Consider the following 14,333-nt stretch of genomic DNA (forward strand, 5'->3'; position numbering starts at 1 on the left):
CCTCTCAAGACTCCAAGGGACTTGTCTTGCTGTAGCAGGAAAATATATCAAAAAGACTATCGTCAGTGCTTGGATGTTCTGTGTTCTGTAAAATCAATAGTGAGGCATAGATGGCTAGAGTTTTCACAGTTCTCCCCCGTCATTTAAAAAAGACTGCACCGTGCAGAGCAGGCCCCAAGAGAATTGTGTAACTTAGCAACCATGCGGTTACCACCGATTAGCTAAGGTTTGCAGTTTTGCCTTTTGTTGCAAATATTGATACCATGATATCACATGATGAAGTTCATGCAAACACACGGGCGCCGTCTCGTTAGCCGTGTTCCAGAAATGTCCAATGTTCCAGAACTTCCCCATCAATTCGCGGGCTACACTAACACACACTCTGGGATAGGTAACCTATTTGGTGGAGCAGGAACTGTTGTTGTGGAATAAATGTAGTGGACAATAAAACATGTTATGCCTAGATTACTTACGTGCATGTATGGATGGAATAGGAAGCTTGAGCACGCGAGTGATTTTCGGGTAGGTTAAGACGCACACTGATAAACATTTGACACAACTTGCGCGCCAAATCTTTTACTCTATAACAAGTCTGATTTACCATTCCAAACCATTCCAAAACTAGCACATGCAATTGTGTTCCTGTCACCTGGCATGTACTTACTTGTTTTAATGCTACATGTTCAGGTCAGGTTGAAGGATATGGTCATTGGGCAACATGGTTCAGTGTTTGTGCTATTTTCTATTTACCCGAAAGCCCTCTTTAATTTGACTGGCAATTATATGCACTGATCATGTGACATAGGCCTACAATCCATCATACGCTTTTTTCATCATTTGGTAGGCTACATTCATTTAATTATCAGTCCAGAGGATATTGTTGTGGCTATACTGTACTGTAAGCCTCACAGTAGATAGTCACTGAATAGCCTATCACAAGACTTCCAATAGTTCCTGTTTCAGTGAAGTATTTAATATACTTTCAAGTGAAGGCTCTCCCCAGAGAATTACTCTCACAGCCCAATTACAAGTTCCATCATCAATCATCAGCATTATTTATTCAGTAAAAGTAATTTCTAATTAATAACTGATGAGCATTATGGCCTCGAAGACTGTAAAGCTATTCATTGTGGTTGGCAATAGGGACTAGAGTATGTCTGTAAAGGACTACCTGGCAAGTATTCAGGGCAATTAGTATCACGGGCAGCGCAGAGTTAATGTCCAAAAAGACAACAGCATTAAACTGTTTTCCCATTGAAGCTTTAATGTGATAATTACATTCATGAATGTTGTCTTGGGTCCATCATACAATAGCAATAAATGCAACAGTTCAGAGCAGTACTCTACAGTATGTGCAGGTAGGAGCAAAGTCGCATTAGAGACCACCGTTTAAATGTTGAACAAGTTCAATCAATACTGTTGCGGATACAGCGGGCTACACATAGTGCTGGAGTGTAACTTTCTGTACCCTCTTTTCCACTGTGCCTGCTCTCCCCTCTTATGAATGCATTTTCCCAACCCCTTTTCAAATGTCAAGATGACATTAGCCATGGGTCGTCTTGAACACAAGATACTCAACAAGGTATTGGCTTTAGAATCCTGGAGTTAGTGGTTTCAATGGCTTGTGGCTATTTTTACAGTGGACATTGCTCCTGAAGCAGTTTGACCAGAGGTCAAGGACACAAGCAATAAACTCCAGTAGACATTTTACTGGTTCCTGATTACCAGAAATGTGTCCTTGTAGGTAACAGACCATATATTATAAAGAGTGAAATGGTTGCAGCATGTGCAGTTGTACTGTGCTTTCACACCATCAATCCAGCTCCGTTCTGAAACAGTGGCTCCAGTTGAGTATAGATATTGGTTTCGGGGGAAATGTATAGAAAATGTATTATTTTGACTGACATTACACCATTAGGTGTAACCAACCAGTGTTGTATGCTAATTGAGTTTAGGTTGGTGCCAATGAAGAGACAACCTGGTGTGGTCCTGTCTTTGTAGTCAATTAAAATGGCTTCTACCATCTGCAGCTTTACCAATAATATGAAGGTAAACGGATTACTTGTCAGGGATGCATACCCAGCTTCTCAGTGCAAAATAACCCTAAAACAACATAGACATGCTGGTAAAGCGATGAGCTAAACGTTAGTGTTGTTGCATAGGCCTAAATGTTCAGAATCTAGATGGGAGGCTTGATTGAGAGGGGATACTTGCACTGGCTTCCACACATGCCTCATTTTATTCAGGCTAGTGTTTAACTGATCATTTTGATGATGGATTTCAATTATGTTGATTTCAACCTTGGGTCACAGCATGGGTTGTTTGAATATGAATAAAGATTATTGTTTGATTTTCATCTAGACACATTGTCAAAACAGAAAGATTATGGAGAGGACAAAAGGGAGTCAAACTTATGATAAAGAACCATGAAAAGCTGTAATTCTTTCATTTAGGAAATGAAAATCAGTGAAGCAGCTCTTTAATTTATCCGTTGTTACAATTCAGCACAATTTCTGCACATTTGAGGCACTTTTTTTGCATATCTTCATCTCATAAAATCTATCTGCAACAAACAGAGATGGATTGAGTCATGCATGGCTGTTTGAGCCATCCCGAGCTAAATGTAATAAATGTGGATGACTATAATGCTGAATTGCAGCATAGTGTCTTAATCTGTATGGCTGCTCTGTTTAATAGAACACCATATTAAGACTTCGTACCCATGACTGAAATCACAAAGCTGTTTCTTGAAATGTAAAATGTTTCACCTGTCCTGATTCAAAATGGGAGTTCCTGAAAAAATATTGTCAAGAGATTTGCATATAGCACTTTGACCCAAAAATCTAATTGTGAATTTTTTAAAAATAGAATTCATTGTCTCCATCCTAAATGTGAAATAATGGCACATCCGATTGGATTTTTCTTTCCTTAATTAATGGATTGTACATGTTGTTGGCATCTAATGACAGCAGTACAGTGCAGTGCACATTATGCCACTGTTAAGTACAGCATTGCAAAGGAGCACTTACCCATGGCAAGAAGCTATCCTAGCTCATCCGGAGGACAACAGTGTCCCCAAGGTGAGTGAGACGTGTAGAATAGAATAGACAGGACACTCCAAACCCCATAACTGTCTCTGACGGTTTTTAAAGCTATAACACACACACACACACGCACACACACTGAAGGAAAGCTTATTTTTTGTTTCCATCTGGTAAAGCGGCTGTTGTGATTGATTTGTGGATTTACACCCTCTTTTTTTCTATCCATTTAAGCGAAATAATGTATGGAAGCAATCTAGCGACAGACATTTTGGAAAATCTATTTGAAATCATTTCAGCTCAAGTCATGGCAGTTTGTCTTCTAAGGGGAGAGGAGCAAAGGATAATTGTCTGCAGTCTAGTAAAACACAGTATAACTGCCATCACACTTGAGTGAGCTTATAGCCAGCTAGTCCCAGGGCCTCTAGAAGATAGAGCAGTTAATGTTCCCTTTTATTTTAGAGGATATGTCACTTGTATCACAGATTTATACCATGATACAGCAATTTTGTCCAAACAGATGGATAATGGTGTCAACAGGAAAAAGCCCTGTTTTTATTGAGTTTAGCGTATATTGTTTAGATAGGGGCTCGTGTTGAATGGCTTTGCCAGCACTTTTTCTCTTAATCTCCCTAATCTTGCTGGTATTAGATTTGATCATTTTTGTTTGAAGGAGGAAAATGTGGCAGTAATGGCTTCCTAATAGCCAACACAGGGGATACAAATCCAGGGACCTGTTCTGCAGCGCTTCCATAAGCACCACTGATTTATAGAGGTCTTTATGACAGAAAGGAAAATGATCTGCTGCAGGTATAAATCAGGTGTGGAGTAGGAAATTGAACTTAGATATCATCTTGTCAGATGCTTAATGCTCTTCCTCCTGTCACATTCGATAGGGCCAATTTGGAGAATCCTGCAGAGGTAAAAAGAAGACAATTAACAATGACAGTGTGGTAATAGATGAAGCCATAAAATGAACCTGCTGCCCGCAGGATGCTTTGTATGATTTCCACATGAGGTAGTGCCAGGGGTGTGTATGAGTCCAGGCCAACCATTCTCCATTTCCCCTTCCAGAACCAGGAGAGCTTTGCTGTTGGATTCTGGAGCACAACAGGAGATGTATCCCTCTCAGAAAAGTCCCTTGGGTAGAAAAGTCTGGAAACTAGAATTTGTTTTACATTATTTTGTGCGTGTGCTAGAACTATTACAATTATAGCACACATAAAGGCACTTGAACATTTGGTAAATCACTTTGGCTTCTCATCGATTTCCAATACAATGTTATTTTAGAGTCATTTTAAGTTGAATCAATGTATCTGGGGTCTAGAATGTAATTCTATATCCATATAATGTGGGAAATTCCTTGGCATCACCCAACCACAATCATCACCCATCAACTAATGCTTGATATCTGAACACTTTCCACCAGTAATAGAGGCTTTAATAAGACCATCCTTCTGGCCCCATACTCCCATGTGTGTTGAACATGCAGGAAAACTTCTGTTAGGAAAACCTTTGTCATGCATTTCAACGGAAGCCCCTGAATATGGCTTTTAACCTTTGTAATGGTACTGAATAGGCAGAGTTTAAGGTTCCATATGAGTTGTTGGGTGTAGAATTTAGAAGGGAGAGGCTCCATTTCTAAAAAGCCTGATCCTTGAATGTCATTGTATAAATGACTTGGCAGTAGTTTATTGCTTACGTGATGCACTCTATGCCATGTGTTCATGAATAAATGAAATGTGGGGAAAAAATTGAAGCGTGGCTTCCTAATTGTATTTTGTGGTTTGGAATGATAATTTGATTTTTAAAAACTAATTTCTTAGAGGCTCATGACCTTTTGTCAAATGTATTCATGCCACTCAACTTTGTCAAGTGGCATTTAAAGTCCAAGTAGCCAAGAACTAATGGCCAGAAATCAACTGTTCAGAAACAATCTCCTATTATAAGCCATCAAGGCAAGCTCTTGTATAATCGTCTAATTTGATTTTAATGCTTCTCTGAAGGAGCTGCTGCTCATATTACAATGTAATGATGCTGTTGTCAAGAACCCATGGTGATCTCTAATATTCCGGGCATGTTAATTGCTTTTGTGACAAGTCTTCTAGGCCTAAGTATTTTCACATTGTCTCATACACACTCTTGGATGAAACCCCAAACAATCCTTCATAGCTATATTTCTATATTTTAATGATCTACTTTACTATGGACATAAACATAGTGTATCTTTAAAAGTAAATGTTGTATTATCATTTTGTGGAACGGTATGGTATTTCTTTTGTATTCAGTACAGTGGGTAGATGGATAATGATAAAGGTCTTTTTTGAGCTGAGGAGAATTTTGAAGTGCTCACATTCAGGGGCAGCAAATGGAAAAGTGACAAGCCATGGTGCACTTGTCTATTTTACTTATTCTGTGCCTCTGTTTCATATTCTGCCTCAACTAGCGAGGTTATTTTCCTCCAGGGTTCAGGAGGCCACGCTCTTTCATTTCTTCAGAAAATTGTTTCGCAGGATTTCAATCTTTGGCTGCTAGATATGACAAAACACAATATCAAGAACACTTATGTTTCTTATCTGCCATTTTTTCGGGGTATAAATAAAAGATCAGTATAAATTTGAGTCAAGTGGCCCGGAATGCCCGTGTGAGAGATGAGTATGAAAAGAACCATGGACCTTGGGACAGCCCGGCTGTACATTTTGATTCGCAGCACAGAATTACCTTGGCACTGAGGCCTTGTATGTCATTTGTCATCCTTGAAAATCAATTAGTGGCTCACTGATAACATAGAGCAGATGCAATCTTCCTACTGTGGACAAATGGAGACACAAAGCTGCATCTCTTCATTTTCAAATCATGTCTATCTATTGGTTGGAGTTGCTTACATAACTTGTGAAAGAAGTTGCCCTTGAGGTCAGTTGCAGACAATTGTTATTTTCAACCTGCTGATAGGCCATGTGACTTGTAAGGTGGTCTCAGTCATTCATTATACCCAAAGAGAATGCCCAACAGGAGCATCCAGCAATTCAAATGTTAGTGGTAAGAGAAAGTAATATGTCTTTTGTCACTATTTTTAGGTTGCATTATTCTCATATGCAAGGTTGTGTTTTTTTTAATTTTAAATGATTGTGCTTTGAAACAGTTGCAGGGGTGGATTTGTTCAAATCTCTATCTGTTCTCTGAAAGATGTATAACCTTGACGGTGTTTTTAATATCTCCATCTGTTCCTTGGGTGAAATCTTCCATAAAAGAGAAGAAAAACTATCACTGAAAGATTGAATGCTCTTAAATTGATGTGAATTCAAAACGCTCTGCACAAACAATCATTTTAGTGACTGTGCAGTCAAAATGACAGATAAAATAAATGTTATTTGACAAAATGATGAAATACAGCAGGTAGATTCATAAAAACTGTAAACAAAATGAATGTTCAGTACATTAGCGTTGTGGTATTTAACATGCTCACTGGGACCTTAGTGGAAATACACATACAGTATTTAAAAAGCATCTCTGTGGTGAAAAAAAGATTCAAACACTGTCTTATTTTTTTTCTGTTTGGCTCTTGTCAGAGGTCAACCTCAAGCAGCATGCAGTGGAATCAGGTGTTACTGTTCATGTCACATTGATGCATTACTAAACACAGAAGGTCATGTCTCCGTAAACATACATTATCAAAACCCAGAGAAAAACGTGTGACGTTGACCCCACCAACAGTTTACGCTGTATCTTCGGGGGAAAGGGTCGTGAAAAGGCAGAGGGCAACTTTGTAGCAGCGATGACTCTCTCCTTGCAAATGAAGAGGGTCAAGCAATCAAGATTGGCTGGGGTTGTGTGTCAACACCATTATCTTACGCTGTCTGAAATGATCAATGAGCTAAAATCAAATGATCACAAGCTAAAATAGGCTTGCTAATGAAAACGGACTGTTTTAACGTGTTCTTTTAAATGTCCCATGGTGATAAGTGAAGTGGAACAGAGGCAAGGTGGACAATAAACCAGCAAACTAACACGCTTAATATCTAATTTCAACAAAGTGGGGACCATGGTTTCACCTATTTTTGTGTAAGATTGATTGAGTGACATGCGAGATAAATGATCCAGATGACTATGGGAGCATTAATGAAAATGAGCATTTATATCTCCTCACTTCAAGATCTTACATGTGTGAGTGATAGTAAGGACAATCCCTCAACCTTTATGAATCATAAGAAATTATCAACACAAGCATAAACCAATATGGCTCATGGAAATCTCCCCTTTTTTTCCAAACCTATATTCAATAACATGGTCAAATTATGAAATTGGTATTTTCAAAAGCACATCAAGGCACCTGGGTGCAGAGTACAGCAGTACATCCGTTTTCTCCTTTTAAGCAATACATGTATAAGTAAGTACTTCTATGATTGTACCATTGCTATATAAACATGCTTGGAGTACCAACAATCACATTATATGGATGTTCATCAACTGAAAGTGCTTAGCTGTTCACATGTATTGTGTATAAAACTGCTAGCAAAGAACATACATGTATTGGACATGTACATTTGGAAAATAGGGTTATTTGGGTATAAGGTTTTTGTTTTACTATCATCATTACATTCACATTGCTACCATTATTCTGACAATAAAATAATCTGTTTAAAAGCACACTGCTAAGAAAATATTCATTTGTTTAACATTCTATTCAACCTTTCAAAATCCGATGTATAGGTAGAATCCTGGTAAATATCCGGGATACAAACTGAATCTTAGTTAGGATCCTGTACAGGATTTAATTCCCGAGTAGAATCTAAAGATCTCGTATCTTTGCAAGATTTGATTAGGATCCTGAATATGAATAGGATATCTGACAGAGGACACTATTTGTGGCAAGGATCTTGCCTAGGCTCTTGCTCATAATTAAATAGTCAAATAAAGGTTAAGTAAAATAAAAAATTATTAGGAACCTTGCAAGGTCTTTAAAGACACTACAGGATGTTACAAGATCTTTCCGTTTTCTCTGGGACATCCTTCGCGCCATTGGTCTTCTCCAGGGTAACTTCCAGCATGCCGTTTGACTTCTCTGGGTGACTTCCTTGGCTTGTGGTGTTTCTGACTCCTTTCGCTTCTGAGGCTACTGGCACTTTTATTTCAGGAATGCTATCTGTGGCCAGAATCACTGGCTCCTGGAACTCCTCTTTAGCTGGGGGAGCAGGCTGCTTGGTCTCAACAGGCTTTCAAGAAAAACTAAGCAACGAGGACATTGATGTGATTCTTCCATTGCATTTTTTTCAGGGGGCTCACCATTATCCAAATAAAAGTTTTAGTCAGCACTTGCTCTAAAAGTTTTTCCCAAAGATTAAATACAAACAAATACATTTGGGAAAATGTAGAGGCTTACCTGTAACAGCATCAGCAGTACCAGGGGCAGGTGGTGTTGGAATGGGTGCTTCAGAAATCAGCAGTACATCTTGGCCAAGACTGAACTCAGGGAGTTGGGGGGCCTGGGAGAATTGGCATTTCAGATCGAGCAAACAAATTATACTGAAAACGAATCATTATTCAAGTAAAAATGCTTAGCTAGCTGAACTAAGCTCTGCGTGTGTTGAAATGACCTTCTATTTGACCTCCATGGCTGAGACATCCTGCTCTCTGTCTGACCTCTCTGGGGTGGCTTCTGACTTTTATTTCTTGGCCACCAGGGGCTGCACTCTCTTTGGTTGTCACGATAAAACTCCTGGGTTATCAAAATGTACGACAAAAGAGCCCTAATTTAAACAAAAAGGGTAATTGGGTTATGGGTTAATGGGTCAACACAATAGATCACAAAAATGATATATTGTTTAATCTTGAGGTGAGACATACCTGCAGCAGTGAAGCTTTCCTCAGCATCAGCAGTACATCTTTCTCCTTTTAAGCAATACAAATACACTGAGTGTACAAAACATTAAGAACACCTGCTCTTTCCATGACATAGACTGACTGACCCGGTGAATCCAGGTGAAAGCTATGATCCCTTGTTGATGTCAGCTGTTAAATCCACTTCAATCAGATGAAGGGGGAGATTTTTAAGCCTTGAGACAATTGAGACATGGATTGTGTAGGTGACATTCAGAGGGTGGCATTCAGAGGGTGAATGGGAAAGACAAAAGATTTAAGTGCCTTTGAACAGGGTATGGTAGTAGGTGCCAGGTGCACTGTTTTGAGTGTCAAGAACTGCAACGCTGCTGTGTTTTTCACACTCAACAGTTTCCTGTGTGTATCAAGAATGCTCCACCACCCAAAGAACATCCAGCCAACTTAACACAGCTGTTGGAAGCATTGGAGTCAACATGGGCCAGCCTCCATGTGGAATGCTTTCAGCACCTTGTAGAGTCCATGCCCTGGCAAATTGAGGCTGTTCTGAGGGCAAAAGAGGGGTGCAACTCAATATTAGGAAGTTGTTCCTAATGTTTTGTACACGCAGTGTATAGGTAAGCACTTCTATGACAGTGTAAACATATGGTTATCCACATTATGCTTGGAGCCCAAAGCCTATTCAATACTAGTATAAAAACCCTGTTATCACAGTACTGCAGTATCTTTAAATATCATTACCTATACATAAACAGTACATATATCATATCACACCAGACAGGATATTTAGCATTTATGTAGAGAACATGGATTTAGACATTCAGTCAAAAGACAAAAACAATACAGCAAAAATGTGTCAAATAACATCTGGTTTTACTGTAAAACAACATAGTCAATGAAGAGAACAGGTTTCTATGGATGTGCATCAACTCAAACTGCATAGCTGGTTATATAAAGAAGTGCTTTATAGTTCATGAATGTGCTGGACATTTACATTTTTTACAATTATTTTGGCTGTTCATTACTATTGAAATACTCAATAAATTGATGTAACTATAACTGGCAAGAAATGACACAGTACACATGACCATTGGCTGTTATTCTGTTACTCTTCCTCAACAGCAATGATGTTTTTGTCTAACAAGTATAATGTTTACATGAGAAAAGATAAACAAAACCAAATAATGTTTCAAAAGAAACAGAATAAAGCTCCAGTATGAATTAATGTGCCAAAATGACATTATATTCAACCCCCAACACAACCTCCAATGCTGACACATTCTGCTCAACATCTGACTTCTCTGGGATGACTTCCTGTGATTCTGGGGCAGCTGGCTCCTTGGATTCTGGGGTTCCTGGCTTAGTGACACTTTCGAGGGCACTCTTAGTGGCCAGAAATCAATATTAGCAGGTAATATATATATTTACAGTACAGGCATTCAGCAATGAGGTTATTTAGGTGATTCTTCCATTGCTCTTTGGACCACCATTATCCAGAGGAAAGTTCTAGTCAATACTTGATCGAAAACCTTTTTTCAAAGATATCAAGTAAGTTTTAAATATACAGCATACATACAATATGCACTACCGTTCAAAAAATTGGGGTCACTTAGAAATGTCCTTGTTTTTTAATGAAAAGCACATGTTTTGTCCATTGAAATAACATCAAATTGATCAGAAATACAGTGTAGACATTGTTAATGTTGTAAATGACTATTGTAGCTGGAAACGGCTGATTTTTAATGGAATATCTACATAGGCGTACAGAGGCCCATTATCAGCAACCATCACTCCTGTGTTCCAATGGCACGTTGTGTTAGCTAATCAAAGTTTATCATTTTAAAAGGCTAATTGCTCATTAGAAAACCCTTTTGCAATTATGTTAGCACAGCTGAAAACTGTTGTGCTGATTAAGGAAGTAATAAAACTAGCCTTCCTTAGACTAGTTGAGTATCTGGAGCATCAACATTTGTGGGTTCGATTACAGGCTCAAAATGGCCAGAAACAAAGAACTTTCTTCTAAAACTTGTCAGTCTATTCTTGTTCTGAGAAATGAATGCTATTCTATGTGAGCAATTGCCAAGAAACTGAAGATCTCGTACAACGCTGTGTACTACTCCCTTCACAGATCAGCGCAAACTGTCTCTAACCAGAACAGAAAAAGGAGTGGGAGGCCCCGGTGCACAACTGAGCAAGAGGACAAGTACATTAGAGTGTCTCGTTTGAGAAACAGATGCCTCACAAGTCCTCAACAGGCAGCTTCATTAAATAGTACCCGCAAAACACTAGCCTCAACGTCAACAATGAAGAGGCGACTCCGGGATGCTGGCCTTCTAGGCAGAGTTCCTCTGTCCAGTGTCTGTGATCTTTGCCCATCTTAATCTTTCATTTTATTGGCCAGTCTGAGATATGGCTTTTCTTTGCAACTCTGCCTAGAAGGCCAGAATCCTGGAGTCGCCTCTTCACTGTTCATGTTGAGACTGGAGACAACGCAGGAGTGGCTTTGGGACAAGTCTCTGAATGTCCTTGAGTGGCCCAGCCGAGCCTGGACTTCAACCCGATCAAACATCTCTGAAGAATCCTGAAAATAGCTGTGCGGCAACACTCCCCATCCAACCTGACAGAGCTTGAGAGGATCTGCAGAGAAGAATGGGAGAAATCCCCAAATACAGGTGTGCCAAGCTTGTAGCGTCATAGCCAAGACGACTCTAGGCTTTAATTGCTGCAAAAGGTCCTTCAACAAAGTTCTGAGTAAAGGGTCTGAATACTTATGTAAATGTGATATTTCCATAATTTTTATATACATTTGCAAACATGTTTTAAACCTGTTTTTGGTTTGTCATTATAGGGTATTGTGTGTAGATTGATGAGGGAAAAAATATATTTAATCAATTTTAGAATAAGGCTGTAACCTAAGAAAATGTGGAAAAAGTCAAGGGGTCTGAATACTTTCCGAATGCACTGGATAGATCCAAAATGATTCACACCCCTAATTCACACCCTTAATAAAGATGACTTTAGATGACCCTTAATAAAATGACTGTATAAAATAAATAATATAAATCCTGACATATATTGTATGCTAAAAGCAATGGGAAATTATATTATTTTATACTAATACTAATATACTAGTACAATTGTCAAGATTACTGGCAATATCTTTCAATACCCCACCTTGCAAGCATAACGGCACTGAGACATTTTTCTAAAATGTTTTATGAGATTGGAGAACATATTTTAAGGGATCTTAGATCATTTCTCCATACAATCTTTCCAGATCCTTGATATCCTCCCCTATGTTTCATAGGTTTCAAATTAAACAGGCCCCAGCTGCCTCTCTGACCTTTTAAGTATGTTAACCAATGATTCAACATCTTTATATTGCCAAAAGTGCTTAACATTAAATACTTATACAAAATAGTTATTTGTTAGGTGGGATAATAATAATTATAGCAGCTAATGTATGAAGGAAAATTTCAATTTTGCTGGACCCCTCAATAGCATTTTGAAATGGACCCCCAAAAGTCTGTCCCTGCAAGAGCTGTCGCTCCACTTTTCAAGTCTATTTCAAGTATTTCACTCGCACTTCTGAAGCATTCTCAACTGATTATGGTGGCTTTTGATTTCTTCCCGCTTTGCTGCTTCCGGTGTAGTATGCCAAAATCAAAACACACGGAACTCTTGTGCTAATGGGGCGTTCACGTGTAACGAAGACTGGGATGTTTCACTTGAAGTGGCAAACAAATCAATTTTTGATAATTACAAACTTATCAATGTGGGAAATGTAGCTAGTTTGAACATATTGTCAATGATAAGCAAGTTAGCTAATTAGCAACGTTAGCTAGCTCATCTAGCTAAAATCTTGTTTAAGAATTGTTCCAACTTCAAAAGCACTTGAACACAATGATGTCGGACTTACAACTCCCTTACTGGAAAGTTTCCCACTTCCGACGAGCATGTGAATGCCCCATAAGCTTACAGTGTCGTTTAACAGTAAACTTATCTAGTTAACTCATTGACCCCACTTTCTGAAATACCCCTCTGATCTGATTACTTTTTGGTTTTGGTAGTGTATGTTAAACCGGCATTTTTTCAACCATTTATTTTTCTTCTACGGGTTGAGTATCCACACCATTTCCTTTTGTCCTGGCAATTGTTTGTTCCTTATGTAGGTTTAGGTCTACTGTTTCATGAACTGCATCACAAAAAAAGTTATTTACTTTAAAGGTCCAGTGCAGCCAAAAATATGATTTTTCTGTGTTTTATATACATTTCCACACTATAAGGTTGGAATAATACTGTGAAATTGTGAAAATTATGATGCCCTTTTAATGTAAGGGCTGTTTGAAAAGACTGCCAAAGATGTCAGCCTGTTTAGATGGGATGGAGTTTTGTCTTGCATGGTGAAATCATCAGGTGATAAATTAGTTCATTGACCAATAAGAAAGAGTTCCAACCCTTTCTGCCAATAACAGCTAGTTTTCAGTTTTCCCCCTCCCCACTCAGACTACTCAGAGTCCTAGCAAAATTCATGCTTGAGAAATTTGCTCTTCGCTAAGATATTTTTCTTTATTTTTGACCTTTTTAATTGAAAACAATCACAGTAAGGTACTTAATTGTTACCCAGAACTGAATTGACATTGAGATTTTTAAAAAACTGAGCAGGCTGTCATGTGCCTTTTACCGAGGAGTGGCATCTGTCTGGCCACTCTACCATAAAGGCCTGATTGGTGGAGTGCTGCAGAGATGGTTGTCCTTCTGGAAGGTTCTCCCATCTCCACAGAGGAACTCTGGAGCTCTGTCAGAGTGACCATCGGGTTCTTGGTCACCTCCCTGATCAAGGCGCTTCTCCCCCGATTGCTCAGTTTGGCCGGGCGGACAGCTCTAAGAATCTTGGTGGTTCCAAACTTCTTCCAATTAAGAATGATGGAGGGCACTGTGTTCTTGGTGACCTTAAAAGCTGCAGAAATGTTTTGGTACCCTTCCCCAGATTTGTGCCTCGAAACAAACCTGTCTCGGAGCTCTACGGACAATTCCTTCCACCTCGAGGCTTGGTTTTTGCTCTGACATGCACTGTCAACTGTGGGACCTTTTATAGACAGTTGTGTGCCTTTCCAAATCATGTCCAATCAATTGAATTTACCAAAAGGTGGACTCCAATCAAGTTGTTGTAGAAACATATAAAGGATGATCAATGGAAACAGGATGCACCCGAGCTAAATTTCGAGTCTCATAGCAAAGGGTCTGAATACTTACATAAATAAGGTATTTCAGTTTTTATTTGTACTACATTTGCAAACATTTATAAAAACCTGTTTTTGCTTTGTCATTATGGGGTACTGTGTGTACATTGATGAAAAAAATAATTACATCCAGTTTAGAATAATGCTGTAAACACTAACAAAATGTGGAAAAAGGGAAGGGGTCTGAATACTTTCCGAATCCTAGAGTATCCTT

The sequence above is a fragment of the Salvelinus namaycush genome, chromosome 13, assembly GCF_016432855.1.
Source record: "Salvelinus namaycush isolate Seneca chromosome 13, SaNama_1.0, whole genome shotgun sequence".
NCBI lineage: Eukaryota > Metazoa > Chordata > Actinopteri > Salmoniformes > Salmonidae > Salvelinus > Salvelinus namaycush.